Source organism: Podarcis filfolensis (genome assembly GCF_964270895.1).
Source record: "Podarcis filfolensis genome assembly, chromosome: 11".
In the NCBI taxonomy this organism is placed as follows: Eukaryota; Metazoa; Chordata; class Lepidosauria; order Squamata; family Lacertidae; genus Podarcis; species Podarcis filfolensis.
In genome coordinates this window covers 36,061,357-36,070,269 of record NC_139613.1, presented here as the reverse complement: position 1 = coordinate 36,070,269, position 8,913 = coordinate 36,061,357, and the positions used below count along the sequence as shown (strand labels likewise).

The 8,913-nt window shown below is 39.5% G+C and overlaps 1 long non-coding RNA gene across 1 annotated transcript; it reads left to right on the top strand.

Annotated features, from left to right (window-relative positions):
• The first annotated feature begins 1,796 nt into the window (after positions 1-1,796).
• Positions 1,797-7,297, top strand: LOC310745096. The gene is made up of 3 exons (XR_014539930.1): positions 1,797-4,449; positions 5,722-5,873; positions 6,625-7,297. It is a non-coding gene; the product is annotated as an uncharacterized lncRNA (long non-coding RNA).
• The last annotated feature ends 1,616 nt before the right edge of the window (positions 7,298-8,913 follow it).

The following is an 8,913-nucleotide window of genomic DNA, read 5'->3' as shown; positions in this document are numbered from 1 at the left end:
TCAATAAGATTTAATGTGCTTTGGATTTTCCACGTGGTAGCTCTTTTTAAAGAATTGGCACCACTCTTCCCAATAAATGCATGCAAATTGCTTCATGGGGCTTCTATTAGAATGCTTGTTTGCATTTTCAGGGAGAAAGGCTGTACTTCAGTTCATTTCCACAGGTTCTGTGTTCTCAAAAACTCATATCACTGTCCCATTGGAGAGACAGAATAGCTTATATTAGGCAGAAAAATTGTCTCATGAGTGCTCTTCAAATGACCATGTGGTTTGATTTCACCCCCGGAGGCACAATCCAAAGTCTCTCAAGGCAGATGGGTGTCAACAAAATACACCAGCAATATAATTCATAAATATTATTCAGAGTACATTAAATTGTAGTTAATGCTTATTGTATATTCATTTCTGCTTTAACTTGATTCTAATAATCAGTGTATTCTCCTGCCAAACTTTTCTCAAGCACACAGAAAAAATAGATGGGGTATTTTGCTAATAATGCCCTGGCTTTCAATCATAAGTTGCTGACAGGTTCATGTTTTCTTCTTGCATTGCCTTTTAAATAACCCATAAGAATGACTAACTGTCATAAAAGACACTTATTCATAATCCTGAAGTTTGTTTTTGTTTTTGTTTTACCAATATAGTTTCACTCTCCATCATATGTGAAAAAAAGATTGGCAACTCCGTAAATTTCCCAAGCAATTTGCACATACTTTCTGCAATACTAAATGTTGTAGACGTGTTCTTTCTTTGAGATGCTCGAAGCACATCAAAACTACATAATATAATTCCACCATTCTTCAGTAACAAGCATATTCAAATCCCTTGGGAGAAGTAATCCAATTTCTTAGGAATACAGAACTGGAAGAAAATCAGGGAAATTACTCCACTTATAATTTTATTATATTACGCAAAGAGCAAAAGTAAACATACACAATTAATATCATGGCATTGGGGGCTGGTTCATAAGGGTGAATGGGGCACTGCCCCCACCAACCCCAGCATCTCCCTACTTGCCTGCTTTCTTTCTTACAACCAGCCAGGTGGTAGCTCTACCTGTCATTGGCTGTGACTTCACCTACGGTTGCCTTCTGTCTCATCATTCCCAATGGACACCACCAGCCACTCCTGTATAATGCCATGGTATGATTTCTTTACATACCACATTTTGGCTCAAAGGCCGCCTAGGAGCTAAGCTGCATATTAATAATAAAAAAGAAGACATGTACAGAATACAGTCAATAAAAGAAATCACAACAATATAAAGTCACAAAATACCCACCAGTTCCTGAGCTGCATTCGTCCCCTTGCCACATATACGGAATATAGATATTTTAATAAATCAATAATAAATACAGGTTTGGTTTTCCAGGCAGTAGATTATAATTATAAGCTCTTCTGAACACCACTGCTACCTTTAAAGGCCTGCGAGTGCACCCCATCTTTGATCATCAGAACAGAGCTGTAAAACTAGCATTTTATCCCAAGTCTGACAGGTTCTCTCTGCCTTTAACCAGCCCTATTAGTAGTCTCAATCCCACAGCACCTGACTCCAAGTAACAATCCCAGAGAAAACGCTGCTTCTAACCCAAACCCAGAACTCATTACTGTTGTAGTCATTTGTTCCTCGTTTGCCTAGCAGCTTGCTAAAAATGTCAAAAAGATAAACTATCAGTACCTGGTGGGAAACTTCTTGGAGGAGCTACTGTGCTTCGTTTTGGGTGAAAATCAAAAGACAAAAGCCCTAGAAGATGGATTCCCCCCCCCCCTTCATTTCTCATGAAGAACAGCAGCAGGCAGCTCCAGGAAACTTCGCACTCTTGTCACCAAGATACTTTTGTTTACTTCTGTCTCCAGGCAACTAGAACGCCAACTTTCAGACAGGGAAATGTGCAGCAAAGCTATGGGCTGTGCGCTGTACACTGAAAACTGGATTTAACATTTAAATCTGCTTGTTTTAATTTCTGTACTTTACCTTTTGATCTGAAGGGCTGTCGTTTACCTCTTGCAAAGTGGAAATAGCCTCCTTAGTCCAAGGCCAGAGTAATCATCAAAATAGCCACCCACCTATACTGCAGCTGGTCTAAAGCAGTCATTTATTTTTTTTACAGGATTAAAGCAGGTGAATATTTAGAATTAGCCAAATTGACAGATATAATAAGACAAAAACCAAAAAGTGAAGTGAAAAAAGAATGTGAGTGCCTAAAGGAATACCTTAAAAGCCAAGGTTCGAGGACAGAAATTTGGCTGAGTCTGGAATAACCTTGTGAAGTGAAAGGATAAGAAAGAGGGATTTATATCTAGATGCTAGTAAAGAGATGATAAGGAAAACAGGAAGGCATAATGAGAGGTAAAGGAGGTGCTGTGGGATTGGTGGAAGTCAATGTTTGTTTTTCTTTTTAGTGCTTATATTATTAACTTGTAAGATATGGATTTGGGGTTTTTTTGTACGCTGGTTTTTGTGTTTTGTGTATTGTTATTTTTTGATATTTTTCGTGTTGTTGTGTGGAAAATACTAATAAAATTTATTATAAAAACAAGCAGGTGATGTAAGTTCAGAGAAAGAAATGGCACACATTTAAAAACAAACCACCTCTTTAGCACTGTTATGTTCCCTGACAGGACTCCTCAACCTTTAACAGCTGTGCAACAGGCAGAAATTCAATAGGTGCAGATTTTCCCACTTTGGATCTATAGTGATGGGGAAAACTACAGCTGTCAAATTTGTGCATGATGATGACACAAAAGGTCTGTCAGAACAAAAGGTGACCAAGACCGCATACAAACCACACATTTAAAGGACATTTCCGCTTCAGGAAACCTGGGAGCTGCCGTTTACCTCTAACACAGCTGCAATTTCCAGTACCCTAAACAAGCTACTGTTCCCAGGATTCTCTGGGGCAAAAAAATGTGTTTTCAATGTACTGTACATGCAGTCTAGGTTTCAGCCTCTTTATGTTTTTGCACCCTGCTCTTCCTTCAAGTATCTCAGAGCAGCATTTAGGTTGAAAGTAACACGGACTGCCCCAAATCTTCCATGGAGTTTTACAGGCCCCATGTGAGCCGGCTGAGGATTCTCACACAGGACATTGCAGGCATGGAGACAGTGGACTCAGCTATACAGTTGCAAATAAAACATTTTGAGTGTGTTTTAAGTGCAATATACAATGTGACACTAGATGGCGGTGGTGAGCCTTATGGAAAATTCAATGTATTTTAAAAACCACTTTTAAAAAAGCATTTTCAGAACGTTTTTTTATACGTGTGTATATTCCACCAGTCTTCATTTTGAAGTAAGCCAGCTGAGAGCTGTCTAGCCGTCTCCCAGGCCTAAATAGGAAAATGTGGTAAATTACACTTTTTTACGTAATATGGTAACTATCGATTGTTGGGTTATTTTATGTCTAATGTATTACATATATTTATGTATACCAATTATAAAATAAACCATTTAAAAATATGTTGGCCAGCCTCTTTCTTTCATACTTGTCAAAAATGACAATATGAAAAATATACCATAGTATTTAAGGTCCACTTGCTAAGAGCTAGACAGATGGACTCCTGTGTACCATTGTACGTAAGGAAAGTCACTAGAGGCTTGGCTTAGGTTTGAAAGAGTCACATTCTGTTCCTCTTGAGCCTTGTACTTTGAAATCTGATGTGATATATTTAGTCTAGAAATGAACAGATGGGCTGTTTGTACTTGGTACTTTAAATTCCCACAATATTAAAAATGATTGTATAGGTTTTTGACATGGTTTAAATGAATGATTTCTCATTATATAACAAGAGTGGGATTTTGCCTTTCCACTATTAAGATCTTTTAAATTTTTGGTTAAGAGTTGCTTTTCAGTTTGTTCCCCCCCCCCATTAACTTATATAGCCACTGCTAAACATTGTGATAATAAACATAAATATTGTGCTAAAGTGTTGCCCTTATAACCCCCCTCTCTTTTTCCAGGCAAGAAGGGAAAACATCAGTTTCAACTGCATATGCCAAAATCAAATCCTGTTTTGAGTACCCAGCTTTGTGGTTATGTTTGGCTTTCGGTCACTTTGGAAATATCACAAAATATGCACCGTATTGCATAGATGGGGAGCCTGTGGTCCTCCGGATGTTGCTAGACTACAACTTCCATCATCCCTGACCAATGGCCATATTGGGTATCCTAACAACTCCCAGCATCCTTAACCAAGTAGGATTTTTTGGGGGACGTCATAACTGTTAAAGTGGTATAAGAATGCATTAAATGTAATGGTGTGGATGCTGCCTGTCTCATCTGCTTTTCTCGGGGGCCAGATTCCTTCCACTCTTCCAGCCTTTGCCCTTTTCTTCAGCATTACTACATTTCCAGAAATGCGCAGAGCGATATCAAGCAAACCAGCCAATACAAGGAAGAAAAGTGTGCAGGCAGCTGGAACAATATACATTGAGAAAGGAGCTGGAAGGTATTTCATTAGTCATGCAGTCCTACTAATCTATACCTAAAGCACTTCTAAAACATACATTTCAAGCTTTTGCTCCAAGATCTCCTCATAAAGCTACAAAAAAGCACCTTTAGGCAATTTGTTATGTTAATGATATTTTATGAAGAATAGGTTTAAGATCCAAGCCAATAGTTAGCAATATCCGTGAACAGAGCAATGCGTTGCAGTTCCAATAAATTAAATGTATTTCTTGGAACCAAAACACATTGCTCTGTGCATGGATATTGCTGTTAGCTCATATTCCTCCTTTGAATGGAACAGAGTTCACCTTCAGGGAACAGGGATTTCCTGCCTCCCCATTCCCTTCCCCTGGAAGTCAGCTACTAATGGTTGGTGGGACCATTGGAAATAATGTGTGAAGAGTCAACAGAAATCAACTGCTGAATGGAGGAACAGCTTAGGATCTGAGCCATTCCCCTGACATCCCTTTTGCCATTGTCTTGGACAGCCAGTGTGGTGTTCGTACTATGCCTGGGGAGACCCAGGTTCTAATTCCCACTCCCTCATGAAGCTCACTCATTGGCCTTGGGGCAGTCCCTATCTCCCAGCCTAATCTATCTCAGAGACTTGATGATAAAGTATGTGTGTATACAGAGAGAAAACAATGCACGGCACCTTGGGCAAATGGGACAAAAGGAATAAAAGCTTGCATTTCGATTCCAATTTGATATGTAAGTGGAATTTCTTTGGCTCCCTTTATTGCTGTTTTCATGTAACTCATAGAAAGCAAATATGCTTATTGTACGCAGTGTATCATTCTGAACAATATATCCTCAAAAGGCTTATTGCTAACAGCAGTAATGCTGATGGAACATTACTTCCAAGCTAGGTTAATCCTAAGAAGATGAGAGCATCCTTTCCCCAATTATTGAGATTATATTCCTGTATTAGGGGAGGATATATGCAGCAGCAAAATCACAATGGAACTCACAAGAGAATAATCCAAAATGCTGAAAAAATAAGTGCTCTGCAGCACAATAACTCAGTTATGGAACTCTGAAGAACGCATTAGGGATAAAAATGCAATCCTGTAGTTCTGAAAGCTAATGGAATTTTAAACAAAAATGTTTTTCCATGCCCCCAAAACCTGTTAGGTATTCTTTTGAATAAGATCCCATTAGTAAATAAATTATAGATGCTTTGATGAATGTTTAATCCAATTTGCACACATACACCCCCAATGTCAGAGGCTTTGTATATGTCTTCTAACCATTTGTATCATTTATCCTACAGGTTCTGGAACATATACTTTGTCCAGAGAGAAGTAAGGTCAAATCCCTCCTCAGCTGTATAGCTCACTGGGTGTCTGTGGGGCAGTCACTTTATGAGGATAAAGTGGGGTAAACTCTATCCATGAATGCTGCCTTGAATGCTTTGGAAGATGGGTGAGATATATTAGTAGCAGCAGCAATAATAAATAATAAGCACTTTTCTAAGGATTGTTACGGGGGGGGGGATGAAATGTGAGAATTGTGGATATTCTGCAATGTTAATTTTCCATGGTAGTTTCCAAAAAGTTCGGGTAAACAGATAAAACATCATATTTTAAAGCAGCATTTTCAAAGTGCTGCTCAGTTTATTTTAACATTAGCTCTACAGGACTGAGAAACAGACTGACTGCATGAGCAATCCAAGTTGTTGCTGGAGAGACTGCAATATTTCTATAGGCATCAATAAAAGTACCTTATAATCTCAGGATCCTTTTGCAGTGTTGCAAGATGGTAGAACATAGCATGAGATCATGGGGTGCAGCTCTCTATATAGTACAGCCAGTTTGGTGTGTCAAGATAGTTTTGAGCAGCACCTCTAGATGACATGAAGAGCAAAGCTTCCTTTGTTCTGAACTGGAAGAAGGAAGACTTGTGAACTCAGCCTACTGGGCCCTGACTGAGGTGGGGAAACACTGCATGCTGAAGTAACCCACGTATCTGGAACAGGATGGAGAACAATGACTGCAGAAATCAAATCTGTTTAGAGGTGCTCTAACAATTGTTTCAAGATGCTATTGTGCTTATGTCCTGCTTCCAGGCTTCTCACAGGAATCTGGTTAGCCACTGAGAGACAGGATGCTAAACTAGATGGGATTTGTTTTTTGTGTTCTTTTTGGTCTGCTTTAGAATGGCTCTTCTTTTGCAGAGATTGCTTACGAAGTGAAGGATTAAAAGTCAAATTATCTGCAGCTCATCTTCTGCCAGCTACTACTAGGAAGGGGGATAAAGTCTATGGTTGAACCCTTTGTGGCCTATTACAAGTCATTCTAAACCTTCAGTGCTGGAAACTGTAGAAAATGTTTCTACATTTATCTTTCTTTTATGTGGTGTGAAGCGCACATCCATTCTACCCCATGACAGAGCCAGTGATGGGGGAGCAGGTTAGTGGTACCAAGCACTCTGCAAAGGTAACATATGAAGTCGCCCTAATTATCCTGCATAGAAAATGAACGCCAACAATCAGCAGGTGGCACAATTGCTGTCTCCTTCATTAACTCATTTCTGTCAACCTAACCAGGAGGCAAAGGATAGTGTCACATGAGATTTAAAGTAGCTCTACTGTTCTTGGTATGTTAACAACTATTGTGGGTGTTAACATAAATTGCCTGTGAGAGACTCCAAGGCAATTTATGTCCAATGTGTGAAAATACCCAAAGCTTTTTTTAAAGCTCCGTTTTCTTCTTCTGTTCTTAAAAGAAAGTGCTGCTGTCTCTTGAAATAGAACGTCATGCAATTCTTTCGTCACTCCTCTCTTCAACTTAAAATCAAGAGTGAAAGTCTTTTCGAAAACTGTTTTAACTGCATCAGGATTGGTTTTTTCCAATATACTTCCATTTATAGTTCTAGCTTGAATCTCTATAGAGTATCTGTTTCTTGAAAATCATTATATGTAAGAAGTGTGAAATGTTATCTGAATTAGAAATATGAAAATTATGTGCAGATTCCCTAGGCAATCTGTTATCTGAATGCTTAAAATTATATGGTTGTATTTTAAATGATGAACAGTATGACCCATGATTCATTTACCAACTACTGTAAACCAAGAACTAGCATTGTAGGAGGCAACTTTAACATATTAGAACTCTTGTCTACCACTTAATTAAATTATGCAATCAGGGAACAGGTACTATATTGCAGCTTGGGGTGATTTGGAAGGAAATTAGCATAGGCAGCAGCTCCTAACCAAAGTGGCACTCCATTAATTGTATCACACCAGGGACTTCAATTGCACTGAAACCCTGCTGTAACAAGTCAGTGTGATGGGTGCATTGTGGAAGTTGTTAGGACACCTTTGCTGCTGTTGTCCAGTTCTGAACTTCTTGCTTTGCTCTTGAACTCCTGAACCATGGCTCTTGAGGCTCATGCCTGCTTCTGCTAAGCCTAAGTAAATATCTCTTGCTCACTTTCAAGTAAGAGACTCTGCTTGTGTGTTTTGGGGTGGGAGCCAGGACACCCTGAACAATTTAGTATTGTCAGCAAACATAGCCAACTCACTGCTCATCCCTAACTACTGAAAGTTTATGAACAAGTTTTAAAAGCACAGGCCCAAAAACCAATCCTTGGGGGATTCCACTTCCTACATCTCTCCAGTCAGAGAACAGTCCATATATTCCTATTCCTTGCTTCCGGATACTTAACCAATTCCTGGTCCACAAGAGCACCTCTCCTTCTATTTCATGACTGCTACGCTTGCTCAGGGAACTCATTTCTAACTGAACTGTCCATTTATCCATTTTAATCTGTTTTACTTTCTTAACTTTTGTATGTTTTAAAGTATGGTTGTGCTCTGATGAAGATAAAAACTTAGCCCTAAGTTTAAAAAGAATTTCTAGCTTGCCTTAGCTAGGGTTGCCATATGTCCGGGATTTAACTAGCGAAAATAGCATCCGGGGCAAATTTTGGGAAATCGGCAAAATGTCCGGGATTTTGAAGTTGATTGCTCAATAACCTTGGTTTTTATTTTTATTTAAAAAAGGCTCAACAACTTTTCCATCCTGAATTTCACTTCTAGAACTATGGCAACCCCACCTTAGCAAAACAGCAGCAGTCCGGACACTTGCCTGGATACCTCCTCAGAATGCCTCACTCTGAGGCGGGACCCCTCTTGGCCCTTCCTCAGTGTGAGGTGGACAGCCTCATAGATTCCTCAAAGGCTTTATGGTGGCATCAAGGCTGCGGCAGCAGGTGAGACAAGCTTGCTTGCCTCAAGAGGGGCAATTTCCCACTCTTGCCACCTGAGTCAAGTGTCTCAGCTTGCCTCATTATACCACCAGTCCTGTCTTTGGGCATGCTAGCTCATCATAAAAGTAAACACATTTCTCTCATATTTTGGGGAGGCATTTGGGTGAGTAAAGCGCTTTTCTTCTTACCATTCCCTGCCGTTACACAAACTAGCACGTTCTGACCCTATAGCTACTTGCAAAGCTAATACTGA